Raw genomic sequence first — 16,997 nt, 5'->3', positions numbered from 1 at the left:
GCTTGGTCTATATATTCAAAAGCCTGAAGTGGTAGAACACCGGAAATGGTACAGTGGAAGGTAAAACTGCAGGGTGTGTATGTGTGTGTATTATATTTTTCGATATTTACTGGGTAAAACAAAACAAAAAGTACTTTCTGCAAGTAGAAAGCCAGCTTAGGAGGGAATAGACAAAACTAGAACCTTAGCACTGATGGCTAGTTTTTTACAGCTAGGAGTTTTTTTAATCTTATTTTTTTAATGTAGGAGCATTCACAAATGGCACTGCTGTCAGGCAGTCTGAAGCAGTATGGTTCACTGTACCACCTCATTCTACTGCAGTTGTAGACCAGGCCTCACTCTCTGTAGGTATTCCAATAAGAGCTGTTCCTGGGTCCACAAATGACTCAAAACCTGTAAGTAAAGAGATAAATTGGGGGTGCAGGTGGTATAAAATACAGCTTTATCCCCCAAAACATTTTTTAGAAATTGAAACTGCACCTCCTGCACCCCATAAACCTGCTCTTTACAACTGAATAGGAGCAATGTCAATCCATGGAAAACCCAAATTGCCATTTGTTCCAATTCAGCAGTAAAGAGTGAGTTTTCCTGGGGAAAGCGGTGGGACCCAAGAAAAAGCGCTCAGACACCAAGTTTTAAAGCACAGACCTGTGCCTAGAAAGCATGGGGTGAAAGATAAATGTGAATGAACCCTAACAGGCAATGTCTTTCCAGGGTTTCAGACAGGGGATCGTCTGAGTGTAAAGCAGATGCTCTACCACTGAGCTAAAGCCTTTCAACAAATATTTAAGGTTTTTTTGTGTTTTAATAAGTGTAGCTTATATTAGCAACAGTTTTTTATTTTGCAGGTGTGAGTTTGAGTTAAAAGAGTAATGTTTAACCAGGTGTTCTAAAGTGAATTCATTGGTTAGGATGCATCAAATTTGCGGGGGAGGGCATATTCCAAATTATTTTTATGTATAATTGTATGTGTTTTAGATTGCTCCAGAAGAAAGACCCCCCTCTCTACAAAAAACGTTGGGCATTAACAAACACAGTACATTTTGGGGGGCACTTTGGGCACCTTTGCTTTCTTGATTTTTACATACCATGCCTACCCATGTTGCTTCTGCTGAAACTTTTTAACATAAGAGTTTCCCTTCCGGGGGATTTTGCAGACGTTGTTAGATAGTTTGTTTATTTCTAAAACTTTTATAACCGTTATAAACTTTTGTAACCGTTCAGTGCGGATGGCAGTAAATTGTTCACATGTGGTGTAATTTAGTTAATGCAGAAGTATGCAAGCTGTTAAGTTATATGGGGGCTCCATCCTTTCAGTGTGTGTGGCACAATGTGGTCTGGACTGAACAGAACCATCCCAAAGCAGCAGCCATGCACTTGGGGAGGAGCAATGGAAAGCTTTGCTTAGTTGGGGGGGAAATACACATACAAAGGTAGGGAGAGGGGTAGAGAAGAGGGCTTGATTGGAGCCCAGAGATTTGTTAACAGCTCTCTCAAAGAGCTGGTTTCAGATGCCAGTGTTCACCCTTAGTTTGTTTGACATCATAAGAGACTGCCTCTGAGCATGTGCTAAGTGCATTATTACATTATAACCAGCCCTTCCCTCCCCCTTTCTCTCTCTGCCACACACACACATGCACACACATCCTATAGTGGAGTGGGGACAGGGGGTCTTCCATTGTGGTTTCAGCTCTTGTGCTCTTCCTTTTTGTAGCAAGCACTATGGGTGGTTAAGTCTCCCATAGCAGAAATTCCTCATACTTCCTTTGTGGAGATCCATGTCATGCTTTGAGAACCAAAACTGTAGAGTACTTTGGTTATCCTTCCCTGTCTTAATGTTACAATGGCTACAATAGCCCTCGCTTGACTCATGAGGATGGGCCACAGCTCACTGGAAGAGCACATGCTTTCCATGCAGAGGGTCCCAGCTTCAATCTTTGGCATCTTCAGGTAGGGGCTGGGGGTGAGCCCTGTCTTAGAGCCTGGAGAGCCACTGCCAGCAGTGTAGACAATCTTAAGTTAGATAGACCAGTGATTTGACTCTGTTTAAGGCAGGGTCCTATGTTTCTATATGTGAGCAAGGGTTGTAGCTCAGTGATGCAGCATGTGCTTTGCAGATGCAATCCCTGACATCTCCAGGTAGGGCTGGGACATATTCCTGTCTGAAACCTGCTGCCTGTTTGTATAGGGTGTGCTAGGTGGGGAAATGGTATGACTTAGTATACGGGAGCTTCACTTATTCAGAAATGTGATTTTGTGGTTCTCCTTGCTAGTGACGAGCATAGCTCATTAGTCTCAGGCCTCCAATTCCACCCCTCACATCTCTGCTTATTAAATGAATCTTGGGTATCAGGCTTGGGAAAGGCATCTGCATGAGTCTCTAAAGATACTGCTACTACTCAAGGTGGGAAGTATTGGGTTCAGCTACAGCTACTGATATCCTTATCATCTGACTTGCTAAAAGACACCCCTTTTTTCGTCGTCCTACCCATTTCATTCTTCTTTCCCCCCTTTCCTTAATTCACTGTCTAGTGAGCTTCTGATTGACTCAAAGACCAATTAAAGTAAAATTTAATGGGAGAATAGATTAACTCCCCGAGGTTTCCCTCCCATCCATCACATTTTTATAGCAGGAGCTGTGTGGAGGCTCATAACTTCATGCTGTGAGTGTGATAATAAAGGGGGCACGGAGAGGATTCCAATTTACTGCCGCGCTGATGCGCTCTGGGGATGGGATTTACTGCCCTGTCCCTTCCTCTTTTTATTCAGGGGGAGGTCACTGGATCCATGGCCGGCGATGGGCCGCTGACAGATGAGATGTCAGGCAGAAAGATCATGACAGGAAAAGGGGGGGTGTTATGTGTAAATGTAATTGTGTCCAGAGTATGGGGATGCGGAACGTTCACCTTTCGCGCTCGAAAGGCTGCGATTACTGTAGGGCAGAAAGGCGCTTGTTGTGCAGAAATTTAGGAGCTAACGGACAGATAGGAAGGGGTGGGGATGGATTTGCCTCTCCTAAGGCTGGAGACAAGACAATGGTTGAGTTGAGAATGGTTTAAGAGAGGCATTTCTTCCTGTGGTATGGGTACACATTCCTTTTGTTGCCTAGCCAAACAAGTTTTGAAGAATTTCCAAAATATGTATTTTTAAAGATTAGAAAACATGCTTAGTGGTGGCAAAGCGTAAGTGTATGTACTGCAAGCAGTGGCTGGCCACCACACCCCTTCAAATTCTTAGAACAGATACTACCAGCCAAAAGGTGCATCAGATTTTTGTTGATTGAAATTTCTTATTTTTTTCCATCATGAAACATTAGCTGACAACAGAGAATCATGGGATGTTGAATCAACTGAAGTGAGGAAAAATAGATTTTTCAATGGCAATTCCATGTAATTTCAGTTAATTCTGAAATTGGTGTGCCACCATTTAAATATGTGATGCTTAGTCTTGTGATATTTTTGTGGGACACTTGGCTTTTGTAAATGTGTCGTCTTAAGTGCCTTGTTATTCGTGTTTCTTGGTTGAACTTCATTTGTCTCCCAGCTGGGAGACAGATAATGGTTTTTTTAAGAGTTGAAGGTGGTATAATAAAGGCATCATTTCCCATTGTGCAACAGAGATGGGGAGTCTGTGGCCCTTTGGATAGCCATAATCCATAACCATTAGCTGGCTGGGGCTGGTGGAAGTTGGAGTCCATCAGGTGAGTCCACGTTTCCCACCTGCAAAATACATACTTGTTTTGTCCTGCTGTTGTCATTGGACTAACAGTTCATGTAGGCTTTCAGGAACTATAGTCAGGGCTTTTTTTCCAGCTGGAACTCAGTTTGGGCACCTCTCAAGTGAGGTCCAGCACCTCTCAGGTGGGCATCATTCTAAGAGAACAAGGGAGGTGTTCGTGATGAGTTTTGGCACCTCTTTTTCTAGACAGATAGCACTGACTACAGTGATGTGTTTGTCATACCACATTTGTTGCATCTGTCTCCAGTCCAAGGTTGCAGTGAGTGCTGGTGCTTTTGCTGTCTTGTTTTAGTTGTGTTCAAGAAATAGCACATAAGCAGATATAAGCAGTGCTTTTTTCTGGGGGGAATGCGGGGAATGCTAAACATTTTGTGAATCCATGTTTGGCCTCATTGAGAGGCAGTATTTCAATATGCCCCTTCATGGATCACTGCCTTGTCGTGGTGAAGGGGCTTGAATAACTCCAAGAAGCTCTGAGCTATGCCATGCAAGGCAACCCAAGATGGACAGGTCATAGCCGAGAGTTTAGACTACATGTGATCCACCTGGAGAAGGAACTGGCAAACTACTCCAGTATTTTGCAGAGAAACCTCCATGGACATAAAAAAGGAGAAGCTTTGAGAAGAAAGTGAGAGTTTCCAAGGCATGCTCTGGTTCATGGGGTCATGGAGAGTCAAACACAACTAAGATGACTAAACAACAATTTCAATATGAGCAGGAAAATGCGAGTACCCCTAAACGTTTTTTTTAGAAAAAAAGCATTGGATATAAACATAAATGTCAGTGCTCCAAAACAGTGTGTGTGATGAGGAAAAATAAAGCCACCCCATTGTGGTAACAATTAAGGAAACATTCAAATTGGTGGTGTTTAAAAAATTGGTGTTGTCTCCAATGCTACATTGGGGAGCAAGGCCTATTGAACTCAATGGATCTTCTGAGTGAGCAAACATGCACAGGACTGCACTGTATGGAAGTTAAAGGTAAAGGTAAAGGTACCCCTGCCCGTACGGGCCAGTCGTGACCGACTCTGGGGTTGCGCGCCCATCTTGCTTAAGAGGCCGGGGGCCAGCGCTGTCCGAAGACACTTCCGGGTCACGTGGCCAGCGTGACGAAGCTGCTCTGGCGAGCCTGCACCAGCGCAGCACACGGAAACGCCGTTTACCTTCCCGCTATAAAGTGGTACCTATTTATCTACTTGCACTTAAGGGTGCTTTCGAACTGCTAGGTGGGCAGGAGCTGGGACCGAACGACGGGAGCTCACCCCGCCGCGGGGATTCGAACTGCCGACCATACGATCGGCAAGTCCTAGGCGCTGAGGTTTTACCCACAGCGCCACCCGCGTCCCATGTTAGTTAGGTAGTTAGTTAGTTAGTTAGTTGTATTTAATTCCACTGAAATCAATGAAGCAAGCTAGTAATGACTCAAGTCTCTTTTATTTCAGTGGGAACTAATTATAAGTAACTTAGTCTACATCAGCCCAAGGAGTTCTGTTATAGGATTTGTGCTGTGGCTGGCAGTGGTGGTCTCTCAAGCAGAGGGCTTTCCTATCCCTGCTGTCTAAAACCCCTTTAAGAAGTGATGGGGCAACATAGCTCACTTTTCCTTACAGCCACAGATTTACTAGTGATGGTGAGTCACAATTAGCACAAGCAGAAAAAAAGAGGGATGAGCTTTTACATATTAGTTCATGTCAGGGGTTGCACATTAACTTTGCCCAATGGTGAGTGGCAATGAATTGCATACAGAGAACACCATTTTAAGATCTAGCTATCAGTCTTTTGCTGAATTATGATGGCATGGAGAGTTTACAAAAATTATGCTGAGAGGAAAGGGTCAGCCATAGGCCTGGAAACCCAGGCCTGTCATAAAGTCAGCACCGGCCTTCTGATTGCCATCTCTGTGTTGCTTTCCCCAGATTCTGGGTTCCTCCTCCTACACACCCAACTTGAACCAATTTACCAAATTGATGGCTTTCTTTAAACAAGATTTCAGAAGGGTTTGAGAGCTATGTTTCCTGTGGGACAGATTATACAGTATCAAGGGGCCTGAAAGAAAATGCATCTTCTCCCTAGCAGGTATCTTTCTCTCTCTTTCTCTAAAGGCCTCTGCCTGAAACAGCAATGAACTGAACAGAAGGAGCAGAATTTATTTGGAAATAATAGTAACTATTTGTTGAGACTCCCCTCATCCCCCACCCCTGGCGTGAAGATCTGGAGTTAATCATTGTTCTGCAAAACCATGAATGATGTTCCTTGTGGCTCCCCTACATAGAGAGTGTCCCGGCGGGAGTGCTACTAACGGTGTTTTGTCAGGCGCTATCAGCAGTATTGAGCCAACCTGAGCAATCCGTTATTAATCCTTTTCTCCTGGTGACATGACCGGCAATCGATGGTCTCAACAAGCCATTGAAACTGCAGCAATCAGGCAGCCTTCAGCTAATCCGATGGGTTATAGACCTGCAGGTGCATGGCTGAGGGCAGGGGGCCAGGTGGGGGGAATGGGAACTTTTGCTAAGTGAGGGACTGTATGTTGCATTATAGCTGCTCTGAAGTGTTTTGCAAAGGATGCCTGACCATTGTCTACATGTTTGAGGTGTTGGCATCTTCAGCAGGACAGGGAATGAAGGGCTTGTGGTTTTTTTATTCTTTCCTATCGAAGTACTTATCTTTATGACAGGTGATAATTGTGTGTCGAGAGAGGGCCTGTATGTTACATAGATGCCTGTGTAGGATGGTGCCATTTGTTTCTGTGTGCCCTATTGCACAGGGAAAGATTGTATCTTTCCTCTTGGGACCTCTTTCAGAATGGCAAGTAGGTTTTGCTCCCAGCACAACTTTGTCTCCTAGTGCAGTACTTTATTTTTCCTCCTATAAATGAATGGTAGCCTGTTCACTTATACATGTAAGGCCTCCAATCAAATGTTTAAGTGTATCCTTTCACTTTACAGGAGTATTTCTGTTCAGAGTTCCAGTCAGCCATTTCCTCGAAGCAGTGTTTTCCATTTTTCCCCATGGGATGGGGAAGAAATTTGATTCATTTCACATTTAAAAGTGAACCTACCTAATTTGCACTTTCCAAAACAATACAAGAACCACAACACGCACATGTTTCCAACTTCACATCGTTCTGAATTTTGAAAAACAGTTCTCCAAAAAATGTGTAGAAAAATATACATGAGTGAAAATGGCATACAAACATGTATATATTAGGGTAAATTCACACAAAAATGCTGACGAATTTTCATGAGGACTTTTTAAGAAAAAAAATGCAAACGGATGTGGAAATGTGGGGAACTGGATTTAGAAACTGAAAGAAACTAAAACCATCCCTACTCCCCACCCAAAAATTTAATTTTTCTTTACCAACTGACTCAACTTTCCATGGCAACTGAATAGCCTCTTTCCTCAGCATTTCATTTGTTTGTTTAAGGCTACCCATTTGATTTTTAAAGAATATTTGTAGTTCTGCAAACCCCAGGATTCTGCTGAGCATGCTGGCACTGCCCTCTTCTTTCTCAATGGCCCTATTTTAACCCTTTCTCCTAAAAACAGCTGCTAGAATTTGCTGTTAGAGGGAATCATGGAAGAAAGTACAGAGATGCAGGTGGGGACCGTAAGGTGGAAGCTGTATCTGCCCCTGAGATGAAGGTATCTTTTTGCCACACCTCAGCCATCTCCTAGTTTGCATCCCATTTTCTTTGCCCAGTGGAGCTATGGGAAACCACAGAGACTTGAACCAACATATACATAGCTGCACTCCTTACTCTACCTTGAGTTCCATTTGTTGGTGTGATGCTGGAGTTTGATGGGAACTGGCTGTTTATTTATATGGATTGGTTATTTGGACTGATGCATGGTATAGTCTACCAGCCTGAAGAAACCTGTTTCAGCATGCAGATTCTGGATCACAGTAATTATTTCATAAGGAGGAGCACTTGTATTTCAAAAGTGATGCTATGGCAATATTCAGTAGTACTGAAATAAATGCCAGGAAGGCAACACTCAGATTTTTTTATTCTTTATTTTTATATTCAGAAGCTGCCTCTCTGAAGCCTGCTCCATGCACAGCTGTGGATTGTCAGGTCCATGGAATGTTTACTAATAAGCTCGGTCATTAGGGCAGGTCTGTGATGAATGGAGTTGAGCCCTCGTGCCTCAATCCAGCGTATGCTGAGACAGTTTGTGATTCAGCAGCCATCGGAACAGCTGCCTTGTTAAGGGTTCCTCTCGTTGAAATCAGCTATATATCAGCCTGGTTGATATCCTGGATTATTTAGACTTCTTGTGGCTTGATGGATTGTGCCAATTGATCTGCCTTTCCTCTTCTCTCTTTTTTCCTTCTCAGTGACTTTGCTGTGCCTCATCCCTTTCGCTGCCCTTTCAAAATGCAAATGGTTCTAAACGTTAGCACGTTCTGCATCCAAGCCTACAGGGTGAAAATCCAAAACAGATTTATGTTGATTTCTCACGTTTGTATCCTACTCTTCTTCCAAGAAGTTTAGGGCAGCATAGAAGAGTTTATCACGTTTTATCTCACAACAACCATGTGAGGTAGGTTAGGCTGAAAGAGAAGTGACAGTCTATGACAGGGGTCAGCAACCTTTTTCAGCTGTGGGCTGGTCCACTAACCCTCAGACCATGTGGTGGGCCGGACTATATTTTGAAAAAAATAATAATGAATGAATTCCTATGCCCCACAAATAAATCAGGGATGCATTTGAAATAAAAACACACATTCTACTCATGTAAAAACACGCTGTTTCCCGGGCTGTCCTCAGGCTGGATTGAGAAGGCGATTGGGCCGCATCCGGCACACGGGCCTTAGGTTTCCTACGCCTGGTTTATGAGCTTAATTGTTATGAAGCTTCCAGCTGGTACAGAATCCTGCCTCTAAGCTGTGGTGAGGGCCGGCCAGGTAATCATAATATGCTATCCTGATTTTGTAACCAATACTGTTTACCAATACAATCCTGCTGGTTGTTAACTTTTAAAACCTGAACAGCTTGGGACTAGGTTATATAAATGAATGTTTGCATATAATCTGGCCAGTACCTTAAGATCTAGCTCAGAGGGCCTGCTTTCAGTATCATGGAGCCTTCTTGATACAGCTCCCATCTCTCACAATTTTTATAAAGGCTTTTTAAAAGCTATATTTTCTTAAAAGCTGGGATATGGTTGCGTACACACATCTTACTCTAGGTTCAGTGGAGATGGAGTACTTGTGTGTCCCCCACCCCACCCTGTATAGTCCACAGACAATCTAAACCTATTCCATATTTTCTGTCCCTGAAAAGTGCTTCTTGAGAAACTGGTTTCATTCAGAAAATAAATGTGTCCATTTGAAACAAATAAAAACAGGTGTAGGCGGTCTCGGCAATGGGAGTTGTATTCATATCTGACCAATGGCGTTGCAGTTAGACCTGTCCCAAGATAGTGACCACCACTTTGCTCATCATTCACTTAGGGCATGTGAGGGGAGGAAAAGGCATGGATAACCTAACCAAGGGGACAGTTATCAAACAAAATCACAGAGTTGCCCCCACCCTTGTGGACTGCAGGATCTAGAATCAATCTAGATTGAAAGCAACATGTTGAGGATGAGCATGAATGATTCTACATTTTTGTGTTTAAAATGGGTTAGTGTGTATGCCTAAGTTTTGTGATAGTGATCTTATGATGGTAATCTATTTACCTTGCTGACAGGAAGCAAAAGTTTCCTGTTAAGAAACTTTGTTACTTTGAAGCATTTAGATTGGTCTCATATGAGGTCTTGGAAGATTTTAGACTTGAGCCTGTAGAGCAGCTCAGGCGTAATGAATAAAATGAAGAAGAAACTGAGGTCCGGAGCTCTCTTTTCTAGTGTCAATGGAGAGGGTGTTAGCCTAAAAAAAATCAGGGCTTATGCATCTGCAGTTGGAATCAGGTGGATCTGATTTTGCTTTGTCTCTGACATTCTTGGGAGAGATTCAGGTAGGTAGCTATGTTGGTCTGATGCTGTTGAAATATATATAAAAATAAAAAAGGCCAGTAGCACCTTAGAGACCAACTAAGTTTATTATTGGTATAAGCTTTCATGTGCATGTATGAAATCTGAAGAAGTGTGCATGCACAGGGAAGCTTATACCAAGAACAAACTTAGTTGGTCTCTAAGGTGCTACTGGACAATTGTTTAATTTTTTTTATGTATTCTTGGGAGAGTCTTTCTTCATCACCACATACCTTATTTTTAAAATGTTGATGTGGCAACCTTAAGCACACTTCATTTGTGGCCTTAACCATGAATTTTTCCCAACTTAGTAAGGTTTCCCTTATTTTTTCTGCTGTTACTATTAAGTTGGTAGTATTTCTCACAGCACTGAATGTTGCTGCAATGAGAGGCTAATGTGTGCAGGGATTGGGGGTGGGGGAACACAAGAGAGAGTTGCAGGAGTGCAACAAATTCTTAGTTTCCCTCTCTATCATGTTTTCCAGAAGTTTTGGAAGAAGCCAGTCTTATGAGGCTTAGGAGTCTTATAGAATCTGTAAATGACATGAGCTAGATAGTCAACACGGTTAAGGTTCAGAGTCAGCAGGGGCCTTCCTTCTCTGACTACCATTTACACAAATAAGACATATTCTTTGTCAGGTAGGAAAGGGAGCCATGGGGCCATTCCATCCAGTTCAAGAAACCTGGATTTGCTAATGTGTGTACATTAAACAGGAAGCCATAGAACAAAGTTGAGGTGTGACAGGGTCATAATTCACGTGTCTAGCCTGTTCATATATATAGCAGTGGGGTTCAAGTGTTTTACTTTAACATTAAAAAGTGCATATTGGAGGGGGAGGTGCAGGGCTGGCCCGCCCATGAGGTGGACTGAAGCAGTTGCCTCAGGCGGCAGAAGCCCATGAGGCAGTGCCCCTGCAGGCACCCCACCTGCCCCTGCAGGAATCACATGGCTGCAGCTTCTGGCAAGATGTTGTGAGAGTGCCACAAGATCTCTACAGAAACCACTGCTGCTACACAACCCTGGTAAGCGAGGCAAGGGTGGGGGGCACCTTCCTGTTTCACCTCAGGTGGCAAAACAGGATGGGCCACCCCTGGAGAAGTGCTCAGCCTGTTCTGTCCCATGCTTCACCTCCATATTGTCAGTTTCTTCAACGACTTCTCCCCTTCCCAGCTCTTAATGCCATAAGTGAGCTGGGAATTTAGAATTTAGAAAAAGTAGTTACAGTCAGATTCCTGGTGACTTTCTTTGGAAGTGTTATCTAAAAGTTTTCTCAGTGAGCATTGGGAGGGTGAAGCTCACCTGTTTTCCTGGAGATCTCACTCAGCTCCTAATGCGGCACATGCTGTTGGTGCTGCGTGCTACTTTGGTCTCATCTGTCCTAAAACCACTCCCTGTAACTCTAGCTATGGCATGGCTGTTTTCTGTAGTTCACAACAGTCGATGAGAAAATCATCAAGAGTAAACGGTATTAAAGGACTTGTGTACATGCCTCTTCTGCAGAGCAGCTGGCTCTGGGCACCTGGTCTGCTGAACTCTGACAACCCATGTGTAGAGTTGGAGAAAGACATCTCAGGGAAATGATGCTCAATTTGTAATGCAGCGGAACATTACAAGCTGGACAAATTTGTATATTGAAATAAGTAATCATGAATTTCAGCAACATCACATCGCAAGGGGAAACTATCTGAAGCATCTGAGAAGAACAAATGCACGGGGGGGGGGTTCTGACAGTACCCCCCTTCCTTGGAAACCTACTACTCTTAAATTAAGACACCACCACTACTTTGCATGTGAATGAGATGGCTATGTGGGAAGAAACATGCCTGCCACTGTGCCATCCAGTTTAACATGTTGACAGTCCTGGCTCAGTGACAACTGTACCTCTGTTTGTTTACTTATTTAAGTAAATGTGGTGCACAAGACAAAAACAGAACAAAACCCAAAAGATGCATACAAACATTTTCTTCTAGAATCAATGGAGACTGAGTACTAGGATGTTGTTGTTTTTTACACAGTCTACACACAATCTAGATCTATTGAATATTTGTTTGCCCCTGAAAACTAGTTTGTGGACAGCAGGATATAGAATCAATCTAGATTGAAAGCAGCATGTTGAGGATGAGCATGAACAATTCTAGATTGAGAAAAACTACATTTTTGTGCTACAAATGGGTTGGCGTGTACACAGCCAAAAGTACAATGAAATAATTTATGCAGATACACAAGTGATATTCCATAAATAACTGGGTTACATATCAAAGAAAGTCTGAGGTTTTCAAACACCTATATGCCGCATCCACACTTTAAATATTTAGGTGTGCTCCCCCCCCTTTTTTAAAGACTTAGATGTACTCAAGGAGGGGTGGGGAAACCTGTACCCTGGAAATGTTGCTGGACTATAGTGGGCTACAGTTCTCATCATTCCTGGCCATTGGCCTTACTGGTAGGGACTGATGGGAGCTGGAATCCCAACAGCATAGCAAGGCCACATGTTCCCCACCCCTGGTATACACTGGGGTGGAAATAAATTCTGAAAAGAAGGAATGCTCCAGGAATGGTGTGGAGTTGGAGAGATTTTCACATCTTGAGGCCTCAAGGGATGGGGGAAATATAATAACTGCATGATAGGAACCTTTACTTTCTACGTTTTCGTGAGGAAGAATCTTGTAAGTAAGAAAAGGGAAAACCATGTTCAAGAAGATAATGTGGCAAGTCTTGCATGCATCAATTGTGCAAGTTCATCCCAAACAACATTGCTAATTCTGCCTGTCATTACCAGAGGCATACACCACCAGTGGTTGTTTTACTAGTCAGGTTCTAGAGGTATAACAACTCTCCCTGATCTACGTCACACAAATTGAGTGATGAAGTAAAAAAATATCACCACTGCTACTCCCTTGCCACTGGGATGTTTGGTTATGCATTAACAGCCATAGGGCTGGTGATAGAAAAATCCAAAATAGATAAATAAAATATGCTGCTTCTTCCCCACCCAACAAGTCGTTTAAGCCCAATGGGTGCCTGAAAAAGAAGGGAGAAAGGAAAGATTCTCCTTTAAAAATCATCTGGGGAATGGGAAAGTACTTTAAAGTACCTTATTTCAAGCAGAACGCCATCATAAAAGTAACAGGTTAATGATTTTTTGTTCAGCCTAGATATTAGAGGCCCCAATATTGATTGGTTGGTTTCCCTTGTCGTTCTAACCTCTGATGGAACTGCATTTTTTTGACAGGGAGTGTAATAAAATGTACAGTTTCCAATTTGAGAGCCCTATAAATGTCATCTCGACATGCAGAGTTACAAATTCTTTGTGTGGCGTCAGCAGCAGCAGCAGCACTGGTGGCTGTCCCCATCTTTTGCAATGTACCAGGAGGTGCTTACAGAGGTTAGAGAGCTTGACTGGCACTTGCAGCTCTCCTCCTTGAGCAGAGAAACTTCAAAAAGAATGAAAAGTCCTTCATGCTGGAGCTAAAACCACTTTCTTCTAAAAATATAGCACTGACCTCGGCCAGAAAATTACTCATTCTCTTGAGTTTTAGCGGTGAATTGTTTATAAAAATCAAGGAAGCAGGGGACTGAAGCCTACCTAAATACCACAGCCTGTGCCCTTGCCTCTAATCCCAAATTTATTTCTTATTTATTTAAAATAACTATATCCTGGCTTTCCAATAAAATGTTTAAAATAGCTCACAAATCAGCATTAAAGTACAATAAAAGACACAGTAGCAGTAAGCAGTAGCAGCTTATAAAGAAGACACAGCAATAAGAATAGCTTAAATTCAAGGATTCGTATGCCAGGTGAGCTAGAATTAACAGCTAGGAAGGCCAAATGCCAGTCTTCAAAGAGGCCACCAGAAAGCTGGCAAGGTAGAGCACCCAAGGTAGGAAGTTCAGAGCCTATGTGTGACCTCAGTAAAGAACCTGTTCTGCATCCCAAATACATGGATGAATTCATCTTGAAGAAGGGTATCCTAGAGTCAAGGTGTACCTTCCCTCCACTTAGAGATTTAGGTTGTGAGGATTGAGGCTGTGGTTGCTCCCATTTGTGGAGCAAACAAGTGTGGCTCATCCACATTTCCATTTCTGCCGTGCCTAAAAGCATGGGTCCGAGTGGTTTTTGACTTGACACACGCTTTCTAGGCACGCGTTCAAGCAGGTTTCTGCTTGCTCCACTCCTTTCCAAGGAAATCCCTGCTCATTAGTGATGGATTGGAACAAATGGCAGTCTGGGGGAAAACCCAAAATGCTGTTTGTCCCAACTGAGTCTAAAGAGTGGTTTCAACCCAGGGGGTGGGGAAAGCAGCAGGGCAAGAGAAAGTGTGGGGCAAGCGGAAGTTTTCTGTTGTAGGGTCAGCTGTACTTCCTCTGCCTTCATTCTACAAAGCATATACAGAGTAGTCTCTGAATTCAATGCTGATTGCCTCTTTTTATGCACACTCCCCTAATATCGGCATTTCTGCACACTGTTCTGTTGGAGAACTGTATTGCAGAAAAAATAGATCAATAGCGAAGAGGGAGATGTTCACAAATAGCAAATGACAGTGGATATCATATGAAGCAATACATATTAGCTGAATATGTGTGTATCCAGAAAATAGCAACCAAAAAATGCACAGTGAACCTCATCAAGGCTAAATTTGGGGGGCAAACTAGAGTTATTATGGAATTGGTACTGCTCATACACGCAAGAGTTTCACAGCGTCCACATGACACCACCATCAAAATGTCAGTTTCCCTTTATCACAGTAAGCAAATGTAACCCATTACACATTTGTAGTTCCCGGTGCTGTGTAAACTCATCAGTATGTTTTCCGAGCTGCACCAAACCATACAGCAGATTGATATAGCTAAATATCACTCTTCTGCAAGTCCTCCATGTTTGTTTGTTTTTTTAAAAACACACACCAAACAACTGCAACTGGATATTGCTCCCCACTCCAAAAAAGGAAGCCTCCAGTTTTGCCTGTTGTAAAATATGATGACCAAGGGGTGGCCCAGAACTAAAAATAGTACAGGTGGGCAGGGTAGGGGTGATTGAGGAGAGGGACCAAAAAAAAAAAAATACAGCCCAGATACATTTGGTTAAGTTATGCCCACTGCTGTGGATAGCAAGCAGTGGAATATGAATAACTATCCAAGACTGAAAAACAGAATGTGTGCAAGCTAATGTGTCAATCACACACCCATGAAAATTAGATCTAAGTAACCCATTTGTGATATAAAGCCCCCATCTGGAAGCACCATCTGCCTCAACTCTTGCGCACACCCAGTGTATAAAATACAGGTGTGCAGCAATTAATTTGCTGACTTTGGGCATGAACATCCATTCCTTCCTTCTAGGTAAATAAAACTTGGAATTGCTTTCTTCAAGAGGTCTCAGATGAGCACCAGGCTGTTGCCACATTTTCTCTGTTCAAAGAGTCCAGAATTCACTTGGTTTATATACTTTGAAATGAGACCAAAAGTAGTTGTTTATGAATACACCACCTTTGAGGTTTTGAGCAATTTTTGCTTTATTTTCAAAACTTTTTCAATCACTCAGTGCCTACCAGATTCCCTCTGTTGTCAAATCATAACTGATAATCCATACGTTTTATGACTTTCAGAGTTCACTGGGACTGTTCGACCTGAAGTTCTTCATTTATGAGGTGCATTTCAAGAATCTCAGCATCTCTAACTTTCCCTCTTTTTCTATGTAACAAACATGGTTGAAGATAGTATCTAAGAGCCAGCTCCAGCATTATACTATGTTAGTGCTTTTTAACAATACAGGATTGTTGTGAAATTAGACTTTTTGATTGTTGTGAAATTAGACTGCAGTTTGTTATGGGTGGGAATTGTAGCTCTGTGAGAGAGTAAATGACAGTTCCCAGGATTTTTTTTTTGGCGGGGGGGGGGGGGAATCACATGCTTTAAAAGTGGTTTAAATGTGTGGTGCTTATGCAGCCTTGTTCTCTTTGAGATGTCCATGTTAGTTGAGACCCTGGGCCTGTCTCACTGGCACTTCCATTTCCTACGCTAGACTTTATTTCTTGCTGTTTTTACCATACAAATAGTGAAAGGATTGTGATGAAATCCAACAAGATTGGTTCTAGTGGGGGGGACGACCAGAATTTAAAATATTTGTTCCTCCCACAATCCCACATTTTCCTGACAGGGATGGCCCCTTCATTGACTTTAGAAGCAAGGGAAAATATTCTAGTCCATGATTCTGGGAACAAGCTGGCATTTTATTCTCTTGCAGGGTGGTCAAGTGTTGCTTTTTTGTTTTTTACATGCTGAAGAAATATTTAATCAGTGAACATACTGTCATGGATGCAGTTGGATGCAGAGGAATGGTGGCTTGCTCCTAACACTTCTATAGTGGGGGTGGAAATCTGAATTATGCAGGGAGGGGTGAAGAAGAAGAGGAAATCAGTTACTCCAGGAAGGTACTTTTGTGATTGACAGAAAGGTGTATCATAAGGGCCAGCCAATCAGCATTGTACGTAGCCCTTTTGGTTGCAGACAGAAAGAACAGTGCAGTATTGCCCGGATTCACCTCATTGAAGTAGGGAGATTTACAGTTAGCTAACCTTAGATGGCTGCCTGCAAAATCTAGTGAATATCATTTGTATGTTTTGCTCCAATATGTTTTTGGTGTGCTTATATATACCTGTGATTGAAATACTGAATGGCCCGTATCTCTCGAGATAAATCAGTGAGCATCATGCTTTCCTCATTCAACTTAAAAGGTATACACACACACACACACACACACACATGCACATGCACGCATGCACACACACACGACTCTAGGTTTCTCTCTGCTCCAGCAATCGGGAACTAATGGGGTTAATCTTTCCAATTTTCACTATTTGGGGCTGGGATTCAGTCACGTGCCAACAAATTCAGGTTGCTCAATAAACAGGTACATGGGAAGGGACCACAGAAAAGAATCTTCCTATTGTTACACACCACCCCCAGTCTCTGCCAAGCAGTAGCAAGATTCCAGGGAGGTTCCAGGTGCTCACCCAGGGTTGTGGTTCCGTTGAAAAATCAAGGCATAGCGGAGACTGCAGTGTCTTAGAAATATGGTTTATTCACACATATGTACACCTTAGTTTATTGAGAGAGAATTCACAGCATTTACAGCCAAGAGGGCCTTTTTCTAAAAAAGTTCCCACTCAACATCACTGAATACAGCCTTCTTGAGGTTCTGTGGCCTAGCTGCTCACCCACAATAGGCTGCTGTATACAGCAGATTCTTTTCCAGAAAGAAACCTGTTTCTGC

The 16,997-nt window shown here is 42.8% G+C and overlaps 1 protein-coding gene and 1 long non-coding RNA gene across 13 annotated transcripts in view; one reads left to right on the top strand and one right to left on the bottom strand.

The window, feature by feature from the left end:
• SKAP1 (src kinase associated phosphoprotein 1) overlaps positions 1 to 16,997 on the top strand; it is a 338,005-nt gene that overhangs the window by 183,373 nt on the left and 137,635 nt on the right. The gene's annotated exons all lie outside the window — the stretch shown is intronic.
• LOC310748199 overlaps positions 7,763 to 16,997 on the bottom strand; it is a 31,941-nt gene continuing 22,706 nt past the window's right edge. Inside the window, exons 4-5 of the long non-coding RNA XR_014541190.1 lie at positions 16,032 to 16,101; positions 7,763 to 8,163 (exon numbers count right to left, since the gene is read on the bottom strand). This is a non-coding gene — a long non-coding RNA (uncharacterized lncRNA). The remainder of the gene's footprint in view (positions 8,164 to 16,031; positions 16,102 to 16,997) is intronic.

The sequence above is a fragment of the Podarcis filfolensis genome (genome assembly GCF_964270895.1).
Source record: "Podarcis filfolensis genome assembly, chromosome: 13".
NCBI classification, from domain to species: domain Eukaryota; kingdom Metazoa; phylum Chordata; class Lepidosauria; order Squamata; family Lacertidae; genus Podarcis; species Podarcis filfolensis.
The sequence above is the reverse complement of the archived record's forward strand: the minus strand, read 5'-3'. Positions and strand labels throughout refer to the sequence as shown.